The sequence below is a fragment of the Microcaecilia unicolor genome, chromosome 3, assembly GCF_901765095.1.
Source record: "Microcaecilia unicolor chromosome 3, aMicUni1.1, whole genome shotgun sequence".
Taxonomy (NCBI): domain Eukaryota; kingdom Metazoa; phylum Chordata; class Amphibia; order Gymnophiona; family Siphonopidae; genus Microcaecilia; species Microcaecilia unicolor.
This window is the reverse complement of record NC_044033.1, coordinates 526,605,902-526,627,408: the sequence shown is the minus strand read 5'-3', so window position 1 is coordinate 526,627,408 and position 21,507 is coordinate 526,605,902. Positions and strand designations below refer to the sequence as shown.

Genomic DNA, 21,507 nt, shown 5'->3' with positions numbered 1-21,507 from the left:
CGCTCCCCAAATGTAAAAACATTCCAGACAAGTTATACCTAAAAATGCGGAATTTTTCCAAGTCCATTTAATAGCGGTCTATGGACTTGTCCTTTAGGAATCTATCTAACCCCTTTTTAAACTCCGTCAAGCTAACCGCCCGTACCACGTTCTCCGGCAACGAATTCCAGAGTCTAATTACACGTTGGGTGAAGAAAAATTTTCTCCGATTCGTTTTAAATTTACCACACTGTAGCTTCAACTCATGCCCTCTAGTCCTAGTATTTTTGGATAGCGTGAACAGTCGCTTCACATCCACCCGATCCATTCCACTCATTATTTTATACACTTCTATCATATCTCCCCTCAGCCGTCTCTTCTCCAAGCTGAAAAGCCCTAGCCTTCTCAGCCTCTCTTCATAGGAAAGTCGTCCCATCCCCACTATCATAATTTCTCATATCCAGCATCTTACCTTCCCTTCCCCCTTTCCCTTCCCCCAGGTTTCCAGCATTTCTCCTTCCTTTTCCTAACCCCACAAGTGTACAGTAGCTACTCATCCCTATATTACCCCAAGTATCTAGCATCTGTCCTTCCCTCTTCTACTCATCAAGGACTAAATTTTATAAATAGTGTTGAAAAAATAGTGCAATTCTATAAACAGTGCTTAAAGTTAGGCACCATTTATAGAATAGCACTTAGCACCAGGAACCGTACCTTCAAGCACAACCATTTACACCAATGAAACCTTTGTGTAAATTCCTGCACGATCCCCTTTATTCTATAAAAATGCGAATAAATTAAAGGAACACCCCCAATCCTCCCATAGCCGCATCCTCCTTTTGTACCTGCACATAAAATGTATGTGTGGATCCTGTGCCTAAATTTGTGTGTGTAAATTTTAATCAAATCCAATTAGTACCACTAATTGCTTGTACAATCTCAATTATTGGTGCTAATTGGTTCATTATTCAATTAAATTGCATGCACACTTTTTAGTGACTTTTGTAGAATTTGGGGGTAAGTGTCCACTATCTCTCTGAATCTCCCCATCCCTGGTCTGTTTCCTCCCTTCATCTGCTGCCACTGACCCCTACTTCTTCCTGGGATGTTCTACAGTTCCAAAAACAGTGTGTACAGTTGTAAACCACTCAGATAATCTTTTGCTGGTTGTTATAACAAACACTTAGTAAACTTGGAGCCCTTCCACTCCAATGTAAACTTCTTCTCAGGGAGGGGTGGGATGCAGCAGATCTTGAGTGTGTGTGTGCTTGCTGGAAGGCCCGACACTCTGAGTAGCTTTCAAGTACTGCACTGCTGCTGTCTTGCCACCCCCCCCCCCCCAGACTTCTGCTGCCCTAAACAGACTAGACATCTAGTCTACCTAGTGTAAGGATGGCCCTGGTTATATATGCCTAGGAAAAATGTGAAGCTTTCAACGTTGGCTGTTGGGTTTTGCTGTGGTATGTGTGTGTTTTTGATGGCTACCCACTCTTGCCTGATCTTCCTTACCTTCTCTCTTCTTCCCTCATCACCCTTCTCTTTATGCTTCCACAACGAATTCCCAGGGCTACTCCTCCTTGGCTCCTATGCACCTTCTGCTTCAAACACAATGTGCACTGGTAAAACAGAGATGCTGCAGGAAAATGAGGAATTCCTTCAGCCCACTCTGTTGCTAAGGTTCTCTGCTGCTCCAGAACCAGGATGGGAGAGTGCAGGCATTTCCCTCATGAAGTCCATGAAGCAGGGTTCCTCATGGAGAGATTTTCTCTTTTTATGTGGTGGAGATAGAGATTTGATAACAAAGCAGTTGAACTTCCTCTTCAGAGAATCCGGTTCATAGTCAGAATCCCATTTTGAAATGTTGATGTTTATAGCGCTCTACAATCCTAGGGGCCCTATATCTCATTGCCCATCCTTTGTACTCTCTAGCCCTAGAAGTAACGGGCCTTATATCGCTGTCCCTATCTGAGTCATTCAGGGGCTCATTTTCAAAAGAGAAAAAATGTCCAACAAGTGGCATAAACAGGGTCAAAAACACAAACAGGAAGTGGCCTCTATGCAAATCCAACAGTAAACCAACGAGAAGGACAGGATGACACAACCAACCAGGGAGATGAATCTTAAAAGTTCTTTAATAAAAGCACCATGATGTGGACCCACATCCTGGTGCTTTTATTAAAAAAAACTTTTAAGATTCAGCTCCCTGGTTGGTCGTCATTTGTGTCATCCATTTGGCTCCAAAAAGTGGCATAAACCAGCAGATGGACATTTTTCTCGCTATTTTTTTTAGCCATTCTTTTATGCTGGTCATCTGCAGTGCATCCAAATCACATGGGGGGGGGGGGGGGGGTGATATGGACGGGATTTGGGCATTCATAACACGTAGACATTTTTATGCCATAATGGAACAAAGCAAAGATGTCCAGGGCTAAAAGTTGGACGTTTTGGTCTACACCTGTTTTAATGAAGACTAAGCCACAAATAGTGACTTAAATGACCAGTTGACCACTGGAGGATTAAAGGAATGACACCCACTTACTCCCCCAGTGGTCACTGACCCCCCCTCCCAACCCCCACAAATGTGAATGAAACAGTACATCCCAGCCTCTATGATAGCTTCAGATGTTATGGCCAGTCCCTATTACAACAGCAAGCAGGTCCCTGGAGTGGCCTAGTGGTCCTTGCAGTGCACAGTAGAGAAGAGAACCCTGGCCCATATCCCACTCTAACTGTTACACTTGTGGTGGAAAGTGTCAGCCCACCAACAACCTACTGTACCCACCTATTGGTGACACCTGCAGCCATAAGGGCTATTGTAATGGTGTATAGTTGGATACAGTAAGCTTTTGAAGGCTCATCATACAGTATAAGGGGGTAATAGTGAGATGTGTACCTGGAACCTTTTTATGTGAAGCAGTGGTGTAGCCACAGGGGCCTGGGGCCCTTGGTTTGGCTGGCGGGGGTCACCTACTACTACTATTTAGCACTTCTATAGCGCTACAAGGCATACGCAGCGCTGCACAAACATAGAAGAAAGACAGTCCCTGCTCAAAGAGCTATGTAATAAAAGTGAGCCAAGTATAGGACAATCAAGCCATTGTGGTGGCCTGAGGCATTATGACATCACAATATTAGCTCTGGTTACAAGAGACTACTACTACTACTATTTAGCATTTCTATAGCGCTACAAGGCATACGCAGCACTGCACAAACATAGAAGAAAGACAGTCCCTGCTCAAAGAGCTTACAATCACCAACCCTCACCAGCTGAAGCATTTGCCCAGTGCTGGTCTCTGCCGCATTGCCTGCCCCGCTCTTCCCCTCATGTTGTGTGCATGCTCATTTTAATGAAACTGAGCAGACAGGTAATGCGACGGAGACCAGCGCTGGACAAATGCTTCAGCTGGAGACGGTTCGGGACCCCCCCCCCGCCAGCCAAAGTATGTGAGGCAGTTGGGGGAAGCGGCGGGCCAAAATGTGCCCCCCCCCCATGTCGAGGTCTGGCTACGCCACTGATGTGAAGTCCACTGCAGTGCCCCCTAGAGTGCTCCACTGCTCTGCTGGGATGTCTGTGTGACCAGTCTACTAAGAATGCTGGCTCCTCCTACAACCCAATGGCTTGATTTGTGCGTTTTTCATTTGGTCTATTTTTTTTTAAATAGTCCAAAGAGATAGCTGAACTAAGCATAAAACATCTAGGAAATGGCCAGTTTTGAAACAAAAAGATTGACGTTTTTCAGGTTTGAAAATGGCCATGTGCACCACTTGATTTTTGGATGTTTTGCTGATGTCATATCGAAAATGCCCCCCTCGGTCTCCTAGAATTGTTAAGTACAAGTTGCTAATTTAATGAAGACTCATCTCTCCCAAGTCCCGTGTGCAGTTACCCTATACCTCCATGTGTAGCACTATGTAATTAGGATACAATACAAGCTATCAAAGATCCGATTCTAGAGAGTATGCTAAATCTTTGTTTCCATGCCCAAGTGCCATGAGACCCATGGCCTCTTTCCTTGCTTTGCACTGGAAGCTTCTTGCTACATCACTGGGATTCCAATTCAGTTACATCTAGACCAGTGGTTCCCAAACCTGGTCCTGGAAGCACCCCAGCCAGTCAGTTTTTCAGGATATCCACAATGAATATTCACGAGACAGATTTGCATGCACTGTCTTCAATGCATGCAAATCTCTATCATGAATACAGACTGTGTATATCCTGAAAATCTGACTGGCTGGTGTGCCTCCAGGACTAGGTTTTGAAACTACTGATCTAGACTTTGCTTGGGCCCTTCCATTTTCAAAAGATGTAACCTTCTTTAATCTGGCTTATCAACCGCAGCAGTTGTCCTCTACCTGAGAAATACAGATTGCAGTCCCCTCCTGTACCTGGCAGAAGGGCACCCTGAAATCATCAAGAATGTAAGATTGCTACATGGCTTCCTAACCTTCAACACCTTCCAGGACTGTGAATGCTGCCTTTGCAGCACCCTGAGTTTTGGCTGGCCTAAAGCATTGGAGCTAGAATCAGGATCAACCCTGGGTTTCTTACATGACAGCATACTGCTGTTGGGTGACTGGCCTGGTCTCAGATCATGTCGTCATAATCTACAACCAGAAACATTCAGAAAGTTAAAATACGACACTTTCTTCCAGATTACTTGTTGTTACCATCAGTCTGAAAATGCTTGAGCAAAACATACACCTTATGAAGATGGAAGAAAAGGCAAGTTTTGTTTATGTTCCGTTATGTAATTTCAGGTCACTATTCAGTAAATTATAATTTTGCTGCTCTCAAAATGTCACAGAGAAGCGTTTCAAATGGAGCACTCAAAGAAAATATGAATTATTCTTTTAAGGATATTATTTTCTTGGCATTCTCCTTCTGACAAATAACACTAACCAAAACTCATATTTGTTTCTCTTTAGTTTTGCAAACAGGATTTCTTTTGCAGGCTGATACACCTTTTATTGGCCCAGGGTATGAACTGTCCAAAAGTGAAGATGTATAAAAGAGGACACAGGTTTGAAAAAGAAAAAAAAAGCTGACACAGATAAGGTGGCTGGTTGTCTGGAATAGTTTAATATGCGATAGGTCATAACCACAGGTGCACGCTGATCACATATTTGGGGAGTGAGGGTTGTCTAGAAAGGAGGACCGCACAAGCAAGAGGAAGGATTAAATACCATATCCTCCTCCTCCTCCTGGTTTCTTCCAGCACACGAGGACTGTTATTTCACCAGTATAACCCCAAGGGAAAAGGACATCAAGATGGGGGAAAGTTGTGGCTACGGTGAAGAGGAGGGGAAATCACGTTACAAATGCATGGCATGTGTGTCAGGGGGAACGCATGCACCTTTCAGGTTGAAATGCTAGCCTGTTTTCCTAACACCCATGCATAATGATCTATCTCTGTACATAATAAAATATATTTATATATTCATATGCATAATGCATTTTTGCAAAGGAAAAAAAAGCACACTTCTTGGGATAGCGCTTTGGAGAGGTACATATATACTGGCATATTTGAGTTCAGAACTGGTGTCTGTCTGCTTCCCCCCCCCCCCCCACCCACCCCAAAAAGAAAAACAATACAACTGCTAAACAGAAATTTCTCAGACTTCCAAAACTGTGGAGAGAGGAGCGTTCCAGCAGCCAAATCACCCTCCAAAACAAGTGGGGGCAGAAGGGCCCCGCTGAACTTTCTTGATGCAGATGATCTGGGATTGTGAAGCTGAGTCAACCTATCGGCCTACGCTCATCCTCCTCACCAGCAAGCCAGTCTAGACCCAAGGTAGAAAGTTCCTTAATCTGTCTTCTAAAATAACAACAAATAAAAAGTAGCCCAGAAGATGTGTGTTCAACGCACAACGGGGAAGCATTCCAGCTACTGCTACATGGTTTTGGGTTCGTTTTCCTAACATTCGCTCAGGCATGCCGCTTACACTGCTCATCTTACCAGCACAGCAATTCAAGGCCGTAGTGCCTCACAGACATTTCCTATCAATTTCATCTCAGCCATTCATTCACTCCCTAGTATTATTTTATTACTAGGTTTGATTAAAATCTTATTAGAATCTCAACATATTTTTCAAATGAAAGAGGAAGCGGTGTGTTGGGGGGGGGGGGGGGAGAGAGAAATGGGAGGAACGATTAGTTCTCACGATACACCAATGGACAATTAACACATTACGTGAAAAGAAAACCTTCCATCGATGATTGTGGCAGACCTAGCTCAGCTCAAGTTATCTCTGCCTGCCCATTGGAAAATAGCTGCCTACTTACACCCGAAGGGTAAAGTGCTTGCAAGAAGCTAAAGCAAGACAGAATGACCTGAGTGGCAGGGCAGATGGTAAGGGAGACAATAGTATTAGCGAAAGGTCGTTCTAGCATGGAACATCCCCTGCCTGTACAATCATCAGCCTTGAATCGGTGCTTTAGGAAAAAACGCAAACACACACACACAAAAAAATATATGTACCATTAGAGTTAAGGGTAAACACATAAGTACGTAAGTATTGCCATACTGGGACAGACCGAAGGTCCATCAAACCCAGCATCCTGTTTCCAACAGTGGCCAATCCAGGTCACAAGTACCTGGCAAGCCCCCAGCAAACATTTAAGTCTTAGGGACATAAAATCTTGTTTTCTCAAAGGCTGGGTGTAGTGACCAGTGCCTCTGGCCTACATTTTACACTTCAAGCCTACCTGGAAGTGTCTGTTTTAAACTGTGTACAAAACATGAAGAAGAATGAAAAGAGAAGCACACAAGAAAAGAAGAAGAGACGAAAACCCTGATCAGAACTGTAGGAAAAGAAAAAGTAAAGGCCAAAATGGCAACCACAACAAGATTACTGAAAGGGAATATGGGATGTCTACAAAATGCTGCTTTGGAAGGTAACATGGAGTTCTTAAGTGAGGATAGAGTGGATTAACAGCTCCCGTAACACAGCAGATGCCTTGGAGAATTTCGGCATACTGTACTTTGAAGACGTTAGATTAGTTTGGGAGGATGATCCGCTGCTGAAGGTGAAAGGATGAGGAGCGGGTAAGGGAGATCCATTAACAGTCTCTGTTTATGTGGGAGAGTGATGCGTGGCGCATACACAAGATTGGAGTCTGTAAACTGGAGCACTGCCCACTCGCTAGACAGCAGATTTGGCAAAAAGGATTCTTTCATCATTCTTCCATCAGTTGGTGGGCCTGGGGACAGAAAGAGGGAAATAAAGGTTAGTTCTGTTTCCGTAAACACTAGCATAAGACAGACACATGGTGCACACTGCCAATGATTTTAAATGTAGCCCCTGCTGGCTTTTACCATCAACTGACTTCCATGCCACCTGGATCAGAAAAGCCAGGCCTGGTTTTCGCCCACTGACTTGCAGCTCCGATTTCTTTAAGAAAAGCAGGAAGTACAAGGTGACAGGGTAAAAACCAGATGTGGACTTGCCTGTCCAGAAGACATGGAAACAGCTGGCAACCCTGGGCGCAGCTTGTCTATAGCAGAACTTCCTAAACGTGTCCTGGTGACCCTGCTGTATATCTGGTGTCGAGTTTAAGGCAAATACTCCTCACATTTATCTCATGCATATTCATGAAGGATTACCAGGATAGGCTTGGGAAGTCAAGTGTACATGATGCCAACACTCACACTGGCCAAATTTATCTATAGTGAGCAATGTGCCCAACAACAATACACATTGGGTGAATTTTATATATGGTGCCGAAAAAAAGCGCTATTTTATAAGCCGCACTTAAATCTAGGCAAGGTTTACAGCAGAGGCGTAGCCAAACTCGGTATTTTGGATGGGCCCTTCCAAGCGCACGTGCCCCCTCCCCCCCAACCACACACAACAAATATCTTCCCGGAGATATTTTTTAAGAACATAAGAAGTTTTCTTTTGTCACCTACCCCACATCTCCTCCCTGTCCTCTGCGGCATCCCAGCATCTTCGCTCCCGTCTCTGGACTCCGTCCCTCTATGATATCGGTATAGGCGTCCTTGGTGCCTGCAGCGATTCATTCTTGCTGTTTGCGTCGGCCCCGCAGGCTTCCATCAGCCATGTCCTGCCCTCACTGACGTCATTGCCTGTTTCCTGTCTGGTGGAACATGGCAGATGGAAGCCCACAGGACAGCAAGAATGAATCACTGCAGGTGCCAAGGACACCTGTACAGACACCGGGGAGGGAAGGGGTTCAGAGACCAGAGTGCAGATGCCGGGACACCGCGTAGGAGCGGGGGGGAAGAGAGCAATGTGGCGCTGCAGCTGGGTGGGCCTATGCCTACCCAAGCCCACCCATAGCTGCGCCATTGGTTTACAGAATAGCGCTTACTTCCGGTGATTGCACCTAACTTTAGGCATGGCCATTTGCACCAACTGAAAAGTGGTGTGAATGTATGCGTCTAAATTGGGTACGGATCCCCCCTTATTCTATATGCTAGGAACTCCACCCACGACCCTCCCATTTTTGTGCCCCCCTTTTTTTTTTAACTTGCGCATAACATTTACATATGGATCCCAAACCTAAATTTATGCACATATGTTCTAATTAAATCTAATTAGTGCAAAGAATTGCTTGTTAAAAAGCCAATTATTGGTGCTCAGCTGGTTATTCAATTAAATTGTATGCACAATTTTTGGTCACTTTTATAGAATTAGGCGGATGGGGCAATATTTAGTATCTAGATGCAGTGTGCTAATTCTATAATGGCATCTCGGCACCCAAACTGCATTACAGAACACTACTGTAAGTTGGCATCAACAAACCTACATGTGTGCCCACTTATGCCATGTGGACAAAAAAACACCAATGTGGAGGCACAGGAAACAGTACGAACGTGAAGAACCACTGGTAAGTGAGTAGGGGTGCGGGGATGATTCCTCCAACATAAACCAGGGAGTCGAAAGCCTCGTCATACGCAGTCTTTACTGTCATAAGAACATCTAGGAGACTCAACAATGTTTCGGTGCACAAACGTTTCTCAAAGCTTTTGCAAGACATTCTTGTTTGAGTAGCTGAGAACGCACTGCAATACTTAGATACTGCCATTTATGCTTTTAGACTGTAACACACAGCGTTTATTTTATTTTCCATATATACATCTACAGACTCCTAACGCAGGCAATTACGTCGAAACACAGCTCCATGTCGAGTCTCCTCAATGTTTTTATGACAATAAAGACTGTGTATGACAAGGTTTCGACTCCCTGGTTTGTGTTGGAAGAGCCATCCCCGCAACCCTACTCAATTACCACTGGTTCCCAACTTATGCCATGCCAATAGCAGGCGTAAGAGCATGCCCGTATATGTGTAGCTTGCGATATTTATAGTATGTCAATATTTGGTACATTTTCACGCATTCAAGTGCAGGTAAATGTAAGTGCCCTGTGTACAGAATTGCCCTTCCCATGACTCTCCCACCCATGCTTTTATTCTGGTACTGTTTTGGCTCCTACCACCTCGCAATGATTGAGAGGATCTAATTGGAGGGGTGGGGGGGGGGGGTGAGGGTGCGCGGGAATTGAGTCAAATAAAATGAAACATTCCATATGAAACAAATAGCAGCATGGAATCATTATGGATAGAAATTCCATGTGTGAAGGGAAGGAGTATTTTTGTAGGGCTGCACTACCGTCCACCGGGGGCAGAACGAACAGACAGATGAAGAAATGTTTACAGACATTAGGAAAGCAGGCAAATTGGGCAACACATGGGTGATTTCAATTACTCCGGTATTAACTAGATAAATGTTACATCAGAGAGTGCCAGGGCGATAAAATTTCTAGATGTTAATAAACGACTGCTTCTTGGAGCAACTGGGGGGAGTCATTTTGGATCTGGTCCTTGGTGGTGTACAGGGCATAGTGCAAAACGTGGCAGTGTTGGGTCCCCTGGGAAGATGTAAGAGATCTGCCTGTACCGGAAATGGTTTTCAAGGGTGATGATGCGGAAGAACTAAAAGAAATCTTGGTGGACCTGGAAGATGTACTGAGCCAAACTGACAAATAAGAGTGGTAAATCACCTGGACTGGATGGCATACTCAAAGAACTCAAGCGACAAATTGCTGATCAAATCGTCCATATTACCAGAAAATTGGATAGTGGCCAATGTGATGCTGATTTTTAAAAAGGGTTCTAGGAGTGATCCAGGAAATTACAGCCCCAGATCACCCCTAGAGCTGACATCAGTGCCAGGCAAAATAGTGGAAACTATTATAAAGAATAAAATTACAGAACACTCGAGACAAACATGGTTTAATGGGACACAGTCAGCATGGATTCAGCCAAGGGAAGTCTTGCCTCACTAATTTGCTTAATTTCTTTAAGGTGTGAATAAACATGTGAATAAAGGTGAGCCGATTGATATAGTTTATCTAGATTTTCAGAAAGCTCTTGATAAAGTTCCTCATGAGAGACTCCTGAGAAAATTAAAGAGTCATGGGATAGGAGGCAAGGTTCTGATGTGGATTAGGAATTGGTTAATGGACAGAAAATAGAGAGTAAGGTTAAATGGTCATTTCTTTCAATGGAGGAGGGTGAACGGTGGAGTGCCACGGGGATCTGTATTGGGACCGGTACTATTCAACATATTTATAAATGATATGGAAATCGGAACAAGGAGTGAGGTGATTAAATTTGCAGATGATACAAAACTATTCAAGTTTGTTAAAATGCATGCGGACTGTGAATATTGCAGGAAGACCTTAAGAAACTGGAAGACTGAGCAACTAAATGGCAGATGAAATTTAATGTGGACAAATGCAAGGTGATGCACATTGAAAAGAATAATCTGAATCATAGTTACCTGATGCTAGGGTCCACCTTGTGGATCAGCATGCAAAAAAAAAAATCTAGTTGTAGATAATACCCTGAAATCATCTGATTAGTGTGCAGCGGCCAAAAAAGCAGACAGGGTGCTAGGAATTATTAGGAAAGGGATGGTGAATAAGACCGAAATTACTATAATGCCTTTATTATATTGCTCCATGATGCGACCACACCTCAAATATTGCGTTCAGTTCTGGTCGCCGTATCTCAAAAAAGATACAGCGGAATTAGAAAAGGTTCAAAGAAGAGAGAACAAAATGATAAAGGGGATGGAACTCCTCTCGTATGAGGAAAGGCTAAAGAGGTTAGGGCTCTTCAGCTTGGAACAGAGACGGATGAAGGGAGATATGATGGAGCTCTACAAAATCCTGAGTGGTGTAGAATGAGTACTAGTACATATTTTACTCATCCCAAAAGTACAAAGACTAGGGGACACTCAAGGAAGTTACATGGAAATACTTTTAAAACAAATAGGAGGAAATATTTTTTCACTCAAAGAATAGATAAGTTCTGGAACTTGATACAGCAGTTAGCATATCTGGATTTAAAAAAGGTGTGGACAAATTCCTAGAGGAAAAGTCCATAGTCTGTTACTGAGAAGGACAAAGGAGAAGCCAGTGCTTGCCCCGGGATTGGTTGCGTGGAATGTTGCTACTAATTGGGTTTCTGCCAGGTGCTTGTGATCTGGGTTGACCACTGTTGTAAGCAGGATACTGGGCTAGATGGACCTTTGGTCTGACCCAGTATGGCTATTCTTATGTGAGAGCAATTGAATAGATCTATTTTGAACAGCTTGAAGAAGTTTCTTAAGAAAGGACGCAGGAGGACCGCATAGAGTACATTACAGTAGTCCATTTTAGAGGTCACCAATGAAAAGAGTAATGCAGCACAAGCATCGTCTTCTAGATAATTATGGATGGAACGTATGTAACAAACAGAAAAATACCAAGACTTAACTGCAGAAAGGAGGAAGGGAACGGGAAATGGGACTTGATATACCGCCTTTCTGTGGTTTTTGCAACTACATTCAAAGCAGTTTACATAGTATATACAGGTACTTATTTGTACCTGGGGAGATGTAGGGGCTGAGTGCCAAATGGGAGTCTAGAATTATGCTTCTTAGATATTTCATGAAGCTGACCAGAGCTATCAGGACCCCATGCAACAAAGGTGTTGCAGAGGGGCTAAAAGGGCGGCCTGTGATCCAGATAGCAGAGGTTTTCGTTAGACTGAAGACCAGATGATTGTTTGTCAACCAGATGTCAACAGAGGTCAGATAGTCTTGTAGTTAAGACAAATCAGGATTATAAGGGTATTGAATAGAAAGAAGGAGGATATCACCAGCATAAAAACAGAATTTGATTGTGGTCTCTTGGATTAAAGAAGCCAGTGGGCTAAGGAAAATGTTGAAGAGGAGCAGTGACAGAACTGAACCCTGTGGGACGCCACAGGGAAGAGGACAAGGAGTAGAAGTAGAGGTTGGAAGAGAAACATGAAAGGTGCGTTTTGACAGAAAAGAAGTTAACCATTTGTGAACAACTCCTGAGATCCCAGCAGAGGACTTTTGACACAGCAATAGTTGATGATTTACCAGATCATTTTTGAAAACTGCATATTTGTAAAAACATACAAAAAAAATCATATAGAACTTGTAATATGCCAATTTTATAATTCTGATTACCATTAACAGAAATTCTTGAATGTTCTTAGGGTGTGCTAAAACAAACAGAAGAGTATATACTTTTCACATAGCCTAAATACAATCTCAGCTTAAACATAGTATGTAATAAAATCTAAAACCAAAATAGATGAACTTATATTGGAATGGAATCCACTATTACTGTCAGTTCTACAAATAGCATACAATTTGCAGGCAGACATACTCATGGGTGGAATGCACAATTATGCAGATATATGATATGATACTTATATCTAGTGCATCTCTGGAACACATTTAAACAAGCTGTATGGTTGGTATAGGTGCTTGTCCCCTAAGCGAGGCCCCCTAGTGCAGGTCTGAGGAATGACAAGGGTTAGATCCCTCCCCCTCCCTGATCCCAGTACTCTCAGACCTCAGCTCCCAGCCCAACCTAGTCAAACCCAGTATCCCCCCTTCCAATCTGCTCGATGAGAGCTGCTGTCTTTATCGTCTTTCCCTAGCTTCATCAATCCAAAGCCTGACTGCTCCTTCCACAGCATGGAGTGACTCTACCTTGGGCTGCCCTGGTGACACCATTATCAAAGGCCTCAAATGTTCACCTCTGATGATGCTTGCATCTTAATGCATTGTCAAAAGTGGACATTTTGAGCCTTAACAGTTGACATCACCAGGTCAGTGCTTGGCATGTGATTAGTGTTTTCATACATGTCCTTCTTTTCAAAGGACTGTCGGGGGTCTGGTTTTATCAAGCCTGCCTGTTCGTCCGAGATTCTGGGCTGGGCTTGGTTGGCTTTCCTCCCCCTCCGAGCCTCAGGGAGCCCTCCCCAAACCTATGTTAATGCGCCCCGGTGATTTAGTGGCCTGTTCGAGGCAGGAAAGAACTGCCGACCTGCTCGTTGCTGCTGCTTCTTCAAAATGGATGCTAAGACTTCCACAGAAGTGTTGCGAGGCCACCGATTGAAGTCTTGGCAGCCATTTTGAAGAACTGGCTGGAGTGAGCAGGTCAGTGGCAGTGGGCAGGAAAGGGGAGTTTTTTTTCCCTGCCCTGAAGAGGCCACTAGACCACCAGGCTGTGTTAAGATAGGTTCAGGGAGGGCACCATGACTCAGGGCTGGAGGGGAGGGGAGGTGGATGGATGGAGTTGTGTGTATGGATAGAAACATGGATGAAGTGCAGGAGTAGCCTAGTGGTTAGAACACCAGTCTTTGACATCCAGAGGTGGTTGGTTCAAATCCCACTGCTGCTCCTTGTTATCTTGGCCAAGTCACCTAACCCTCCATTACCTCAGGTACAAAAACAGATTGTGAGCCCTCCTGGGACAGAGAAATACCCCATGAACCTGAATGTAACTCACTTTGAGCTACTACTGAAAAAGGTGTGAGCAAAATCTAAAATAATAAAAAAATAAATAACACAAAAACATATAAACGTGATGGCAGATAAAGGCCAAAATGGCCCATCCAGTCTGCCCATCCTCAGTAACCCCTAACAGATCCTAAGTGCCTGTCCCAAGCTTTCTTAAATTCGGACACAGTTCTTGTCTCAACGACCTCCGCCGGGAGGCCATTCCACACATCCACCACTCTTTCCTTGAAAGAGTATTTTCACAGATTCCTCCTAAGTGTATTTCCTCTTAACTTCATCCTTTGCCCTCTCATTCCAGAGTTTTCCTTCATTTGAAAAAGGCTCACCGCCTGTATACTAATGCCACTGAGGTATTTAAACGACTCTATCATATCCCCGACTCTCCCGCCTCTCTTCCAGCGTGTACATGTTGAGATTCATAAACCCGTCCTTATATGTTTTATGACAGAGACCACTTACCAATTTTGTAGCTGCCTTCTGGACTGACTCCATCTTGTTTATATATTTCTGTAATGGGGCCTCACCAGAGACTTATACAAGGGCATTATCGCTCTTTTTTTCCATCCGGTCATCCCTCTCCTTATGCACCTGAGCATCCTTCTGGTTTTGACCATCACCTTTTCTACCTGTTTGGCCACCTTCAGATCATCAGACACAATCACCCCCAAGTCCTGTTCTTCTTCGTACACAGAAGCACGTCACCTCCTATACTGTACCGTTCCCTTGGACTTTTGTAACCCAAGTGCATTAACATCCATTTTTTAACATTTAATCTGAGTTTCCAATTGCTGGACCATTCTTTAAACTTCACCAGATCTCTCCACATGCTACCACACTCTCCGGGGTGTCCACCCTATTACAGAGTTTGGTATCATCCACAAAGAGACAAACCTTACCAGACAGTCCTTCTGCAAAATCACTTACAAAGATGTTAAAGAGAGCCAGCCCGAGGCTGATCCCTACGGCACACCACTGATAACATCTCTTTTTTTGGAGTAAGCTCCATTTACCACTACCCTTGGTCTCCTTCCACTCAACCAGTTTTTAATCCAGTCAGTCACTTTTAGGTCCCATACTGAGGGCACTCAGTTTATTTATCAGTCACCTGTGTGGAACCATGTCAAAAGCTTGGCTAAAATCCAAGTACACCACATTCTGCACCCCTCCCACACCCAACTGTTTGATCACCCAGTTAAAGAAATCAATCAGATTTGTCAGACATGATCTGCCTCTAGTGAAATCATGCTGCCTCGGGTCCTGCAGTCCATTTGATTCGAGAAACCTCACAATCCTTGCTTTAGAAGCGATTCCATTATTTTAGTCACCATGGAGGTCAGACTGACAGGTCCAATTCCCAACCTCCTCCTTACTTCCATTCCTCTGCAGAGGGACCACATCTGCTCTTCTCCAGTCCTTCAGGACTACTCCAGACTTAAGGAAGCATTGAACAGCTCAGACAGCAGAGCCACCAGAACTTCTCAGAGTTCCTTGAGTACCCTCAGATGTATCCCCATTGGGCCACATCGCTTTGTCTACTTTTAGTTTAGCTAGCTCCTCACGAACACAGTCTTCTGAGAATCGGTTCTGGTCTACCATACATCCATCCCCATTAGTATTTGTTTTCTGCGGTCCTGCGCCCGGCTTTTCATCCATGAACACAGAACAGAAGTAACTATTAAGCAGTTCAGCTTACCAGCTTCTAGCGGAATTAGAAAAGGTTAAAAGAAGAGCGATCAAAATGATAAAGGAGATGGAACTCCTCTCATATAAGGAAAGGCTAAAGAGGTTAGGGCTCTTCAGCTTGGAAAGAGATGGATGAGGGGAGATATGATGGAGGACTACAAAATCCTGAGTGGTGTAGAATGAGTAGAAGTAAATCAATTTTTCACTCGTTCCAAAAGTACAAAGACTAGGAGACACTCGAGGAAGTTACATGGAAATACTTTTAAAACAAATAGGAGGAAATATTTTTTCACTCGATGAAAATAAAACTTGTGGGACCGATTATGCCTACACACTGTATGGAGAGAGATGAATCAAACTGAGGAAAATGAAAATCTACTCCCCAGAAGTTTAGGAGGCAGGGTGACTGATGGCACGACTAGAGAAGGGAGCCTGAGGAAAAAAATTTGGTAAACAGATTGACTCGCGTGGAACCAACGAGAGGACATGAAATGAGATTGAAGGGGGGCAGACTCAGGAAAGATGTCAGGAAGTATTTTTTCACGGAGAGGGTGGTGGATGCTTGGAATGCCCTCCCGCGGGAGGTGGTGGAGATGAAAACGGTAACAGAATTCAAACATGCGTGGGATATGCATAAAGGAATCCTGTGCAGAAGGAATGGATCCTCAGAAGCTCAGCCGAAATTGGGTGGCAGAGCAGGTGGGGGGAAGAGGGGTTGGTGGTTGGGAAATGAGGATAGTGGAGGGCAGACTTATACGATCTGTGCCAGAGCCGGTGATGGGAGGCGGGACTGGTGGTTGGGAGGCAGGAAATACTGCTGGGCAGACTTGTACGGTCTGTGCCATGAATAAGGCAGGTACAAATCAAGGTAAGGTATACACATATGAGTTTGTCTTGTTGGGCAGACTGGATGGACCATGCATGTCTTTTTCTACCGTCATCTACTATGTTACTATGTTATCTGCATGGTTCTGGCTGGACATGGAGATTGCTCTCTAGTAGGGAAGCCCTGAAACTGGTGATTACAGAGCCTTGATAAAGGCTGGCAAATCTGAATCCCAGCACTGAAAGCATCTTTAGAGGCTTCCCTGAAGACATAGAGAGTGGAAGCCCTTGGGAGCTGGGCTCAAGGTCAGGAAGCCTTTCGGAGCAGCTCAGGGCAGAAAAAGTAGCAGCAGCCCTTGGGGGCAGGCACAGCTCAGGGCAGAAGAAAATAGCCTGTGGCGGCACTATCACTGCTTAGGGCCAAGAAGAGCAGAGGTAGTCCTCTAGTGGGGAACCCTGGAACTGGTGGTTGCAGAGCCTGTTAAGGGCTGGAAATCCTGAACCCTCGCATGGAGAAACCCTCAGAGGCTCCTCTTGAAGGGAGAACCAGTGAGGAAGAAGGCCTCCAGGGTTCAATCGGAACTAGGGGCCCAGGAAGGGAGAAGGCCTCCGGGGGTGCAATCGGCACCAGAGAGGAAGGACAGCTCTTGGGAGGACAGTGGGTCCTCTGAGCCCTGGGAGGTTCCAGGAAGCAGTACCGGGTCCTGTTCCCAGCCCAGCAGCCACCAGCCCAAGAAGCCTTCAGAAGGAGTGAGATCTGAGGGGACTGGGAGAGGGTAGACCTGCAGGGAAGGAACTTGGGCCACTCAGCCACATCCACACACTAATTTGACTAGGCAGCAAGGAAGAGCTTACAGCTGCTACATGGGCAAGCCAAACTGATAGGGACTAAGCAGTGTGTGAAGGACTGGGTCATGAACTCTGAATACCTGAGCCTAAGAATAAGTGTTGAAGCCAGAGGTTACTGTCCATATATATGGTTTGTTTGTGCTTGTTTAAAGCAGTTAAGAGTAAAAACTCTAAGGAGACTGTGTATATGAACTGAACACGGATACATATGCACAGATTTGTGTAAACAGTTAAATAAAGCTTGTTTAATTTATTAGCCAGCCCTGTTCACAGCATTTTTTATTTTATTATTGTTCCTGGGGAGAGAAGAGGATAATTTCACCTACTACTACTACTACTTATCATTTCTATAGCGCTACTAAACGTACACAGCACTGTACACTTGAACGTGAAGAGACAGTCCCTGCTCCACAGAGCTTACAATCTAATCAAGACAAACAGGACAAACAAGAGATAAGAACAAAGAGATTCCGGAATCCCAAAGACTACTACTACTTATCATTTCTATAGTGCTACTAAACGTACACAGCACTGTACACTTGAACACGAAGAGACAGTCCCTGCTCGACAGAGCTTACAATCTAATTAGGACAGACAAACAGGACGAACAAGAGATAAGGACAAAGAGTAGCAAGATTCCGGAACCCAAATAATAGCAGGATTCCGGAATCCCAAAGACTACTACTACTACTTATCATTTCTGTAGCGCTATTAGACGTATGCAGCGCTGTACACTTGAAGATGAAGAGACAGTCCCTGCTCGTCAGAGCTTACAATCTAATTAGGACAGACAAACAGGACAAACAAGAGATAAGGGAATATTAAAGTGAGGATGATAAAATAAGGGTTCTGAACAAGTGAATAAGGGTTAGGAGTTAAAAGCTGCATCAAAAAGGTGGGCTTTTAGCTGAGATTTGAAGACGGCCAGAGATGGAGCTTGACGTACCGGCTCAGGAAGACTATTCCAGGCATATGGTGCAGCAAGATAAAAGGAACGGAGTCTGGAGTTAGCGGTGGAGAAGGGTGCAGATAAGAGAGATTTACCCAGTGAACGGAGTTCCCGGGGAGGAATGTAGGGGGAGATGAGAGTGGAGAGGTACTGAGGAGCTGCAGAGTGAATGCACTTGTAGGTCAATAAGAGGAGTTTGAACTGTGTGCAGAATCCCAAAGAGTAGAACGATTCTGGAATCCCAAAGACTACTACTTATCATTTCTAAAGCGCTACTAGACGTAAGCAGCGCTGTACACTTGAACATGAAGAGACAGTCCCTGCTCGACAGAGCTTACAATCTAATTAGGACAGACAAACAAGACAAATAAGGGATAAGGACAAAGGGTAGCAAGATTCTGTGCAGAATTCCAAAGAGTAGCAAGATTCCGGAATCCCAAAGAGTAGCAAGATTCCGGAACCCAAATAATAGCAAGATTCCGGAATCCCAAGGACTACTACTACTTATTTCTAAAGCGCTACTAGACGTATGCAGCGCTGTACACTTGAACATGAAGAGACAGTCCCTGCACGATAGAGTTTACAATCTAATTAGGACAAACAGGACAAACAAGAGATAAGGGAATATTAAAGTGAAGATGATAAAATAAGGGTTCTGAACAAATGAATAAGGGTTAGGAGTTAAAAGCAGCATCAAAAAGGTGGGCTTTTAGCTTAGATTTGAAGACGGCCAGAGATGGAGCTTGATGTACCAGCTCAGGAAGTCTATTCCAGGCATATGGTGCAGCAAGATAAAAGGAACGGAGTCTGGAGTTAACAGTGGAGGAGAAGGGTGCAGATAAGAGTTCCCGGGGAGGAATGTAGGGCGAGATGAGAATGGAGAGGTACTGAGGAGCTGCAGAGTGAATGCACTTAAGTTATCAAAAATTCTTCCCTGACATATGAAATATGGCAGACTCAAGAAAAATGGAATGCTTGGAACGCCCTCCCACGGGAGGTGATGGAAATGAAAACGGTAACGGAATTCAAACATGCATGGGATAAGCATAAAGGAATCCTGTGCAGAAGGAATGGATCCTCAGGAGCTTAGTCGAGATCGGGAGGCGGGGCTGGTGGTTAGGAGGCGAGGATAGTGCTGGGCAGACTTTTACGGTCTTGTGCCAGAGCCGGTGGTGGGAGGCGGGGATAGTGCTGGGCAGACTTATACGGTCTGTGCCCTGAAGAGCACAGGTACAATTCAAAGTAGGGTATACACAAAAAGTAGCACATATGAGTTGTCTTGTTGGGCAGACTGGATGGACCGTGCAGGTCTTTTTCTGCCGTCATCTACTATGTTACTATGCATCATTCACTTTGTTGCTCACTGAAAACCCACCACCACTTATCTTCCCCAGGTGGAGGCACCGAGCACCACAGTGACCAAGGGACCGACAGAAACTGCCTTTGGGAGTTTGGACCCCGAATCCAGGTAAAAATTTGTTGATGTTGTAAGGAAAGCCAAGTGGCTGCTGCAATTTTGGGGATACATAGATGTGTTTCCCATTGATGTTAGGCGACCTTTCTGGTTCGAGTTACGACTGCTCTTCTTTCATGTGTGCTGCGTTTATCAGAAGTCCCTATGGAACGTATTCAAGAAGCACGTTTTCCATAGGTATAGAATGAAGGAAAGTGATTTATAACTGGGGTCCAAATGTCTTTCAAATGCCTGACAGCCACGCCTACAACAAGGCACAATCATTAATCATGCCTTAGAAAACTTTTCTAAAGTTCACCGATGTTTTTCAGATAGTAATTTGATGAAAAGCCTTCACATAGAGGAGGTGTTTTTGTTTCCGAGGAATAATGTTGTCTCACTGTAAGCAGAGTCGCACTGGGATTTTACAAATAGTGATGCTCTATTTGTCAGCTTTTTTTTTTTTTCCTGTAAAACATTTTGCTGGTCTTTTTCTTTTTTTTTGTTTTGCAAATTTCCTCAACTCCTGTACTAACTTGCTTTAAGTCTTGCATTAAGGTTTTCCAGTTTGTTTGTGGTTTGGCCGGAAGCCTATGGGAATGGCTGAGACCAGCTTTTGCTAGGATTTAATTTTTGAATGCAAAGGTTGGGAGGCTACCCAGTGAAAGAGTTCATGTTTGCCATATGCTGTAAAACACACCGCTGCATTTATGAGCAATTCAGCTCCTTGTTGAATGAGGTATGGCATCACAAGCCACAGCATAGTACCCACCAAACCACTAACACTTTTGCATTTTGTAATAGCAAGAAAGGTCAATGAGAAAATGCCATACAAAAGTCTACAGGAGTTTTGTTATAAGCTCTGTTGAAAGGTTTCTTGCCTGTATGGATAAACAGTAAAATAGTAGATGACGGCAGAAAAAAGATTCACAGACCTATCATGCATCACACCAATGATCTCTAATTGTTCTCATACCTCACACTAACATTATCGGCTTTTGTCTCACGCAGAATGTAAACCGCACGGAACCCTGGAAAAGGGATATTAGCGATATACAAGAATTGATTTGATCAAATCTGCCCAATTATTTTTTTCCATCTGCCAACCATAGTGTGTGATGTCTTCTAAAGTAGCTGTCCCTATCCAGGACATTTTCTGTCATCTTCCCAATTTATACCCCACCATCTTGGGCAGATGAGTTTAAAATATCCCCCTATTTATTTTTAAATCAAACTAGGGGCATAGCCAGACTTCGGCGGGAGGGGGGTCCAGAGCCCGAGGTGAGGGAGCACATTTTACCCCCCCGCCATTGCCACCGCCACCACCAACTTCCCCCCCCTGCCGACGACCCTCTCGACCCCCCTCCCGCCGCCAACCCGCCATCGCCTACCTTTGCTGGCGGGGGACCCCAACCCCGCCAGCCAAAGTCCTCTTCTTCCCGCAAAAGGCTTCCTTCTGTTTCTGACGTCCTGCACTTTGTACGTGCAGGACGTCAGACTCACAGAATGAAGCCTTGCAGATCAGCTGATGTCCTGCATGTAACAGAAGGAAGCCTTTTGCGGGAAGAAGAGGACCTCAGCTGGCGGGGGTTGGGGTCCCCCGCCAGCAAAGGCAGGCGACGGCAGGAGGGGGGGGGTAGAGAGGGTCGTTGGCAGGGGAGTCCAGGGCCAAATCTACGGGGGCCCAGGCCCCCCTGGCCCCACGTAGCTACACCACTGCAAGATGCAATTAAACCAAAGCTCTCTGTAAATTACAAATAGAAACATTACACAATAAGGTATATAAGCAAAGAAGAATGAATATATTAAAGAAAAAAACCTGAACAGTTACAAAATAAGATGAATTTTAAAAAACATTGTTAAAAGTAACGGGTAGAAAAAAACCCAATTGCAAAAATCAAATAAACTGAAGAGTG

At 44.5% G+C, this 21,507-nt stretch overlaps 1 protein-coding gene across 1 annotated transcript in view; it reads right to left on the bottom strand.

Annotated features, from left to right (window-relative positions):
• Positions 1 to 6,104: 6,104 nt before the first annotated feature.
• Positions 6,105 to 21,507, bottom strand: part of FOXO3 (forkhead box O3) — a 186,375-nt gene continuing 170,972 nt past the window's right edge. The window contains 1 exon segment of the mRNA XM_030199185.1: positions 6,105 to 7,180. The gene's annotated coding sequence lies outside the window, so the exon portion shown is untranslated.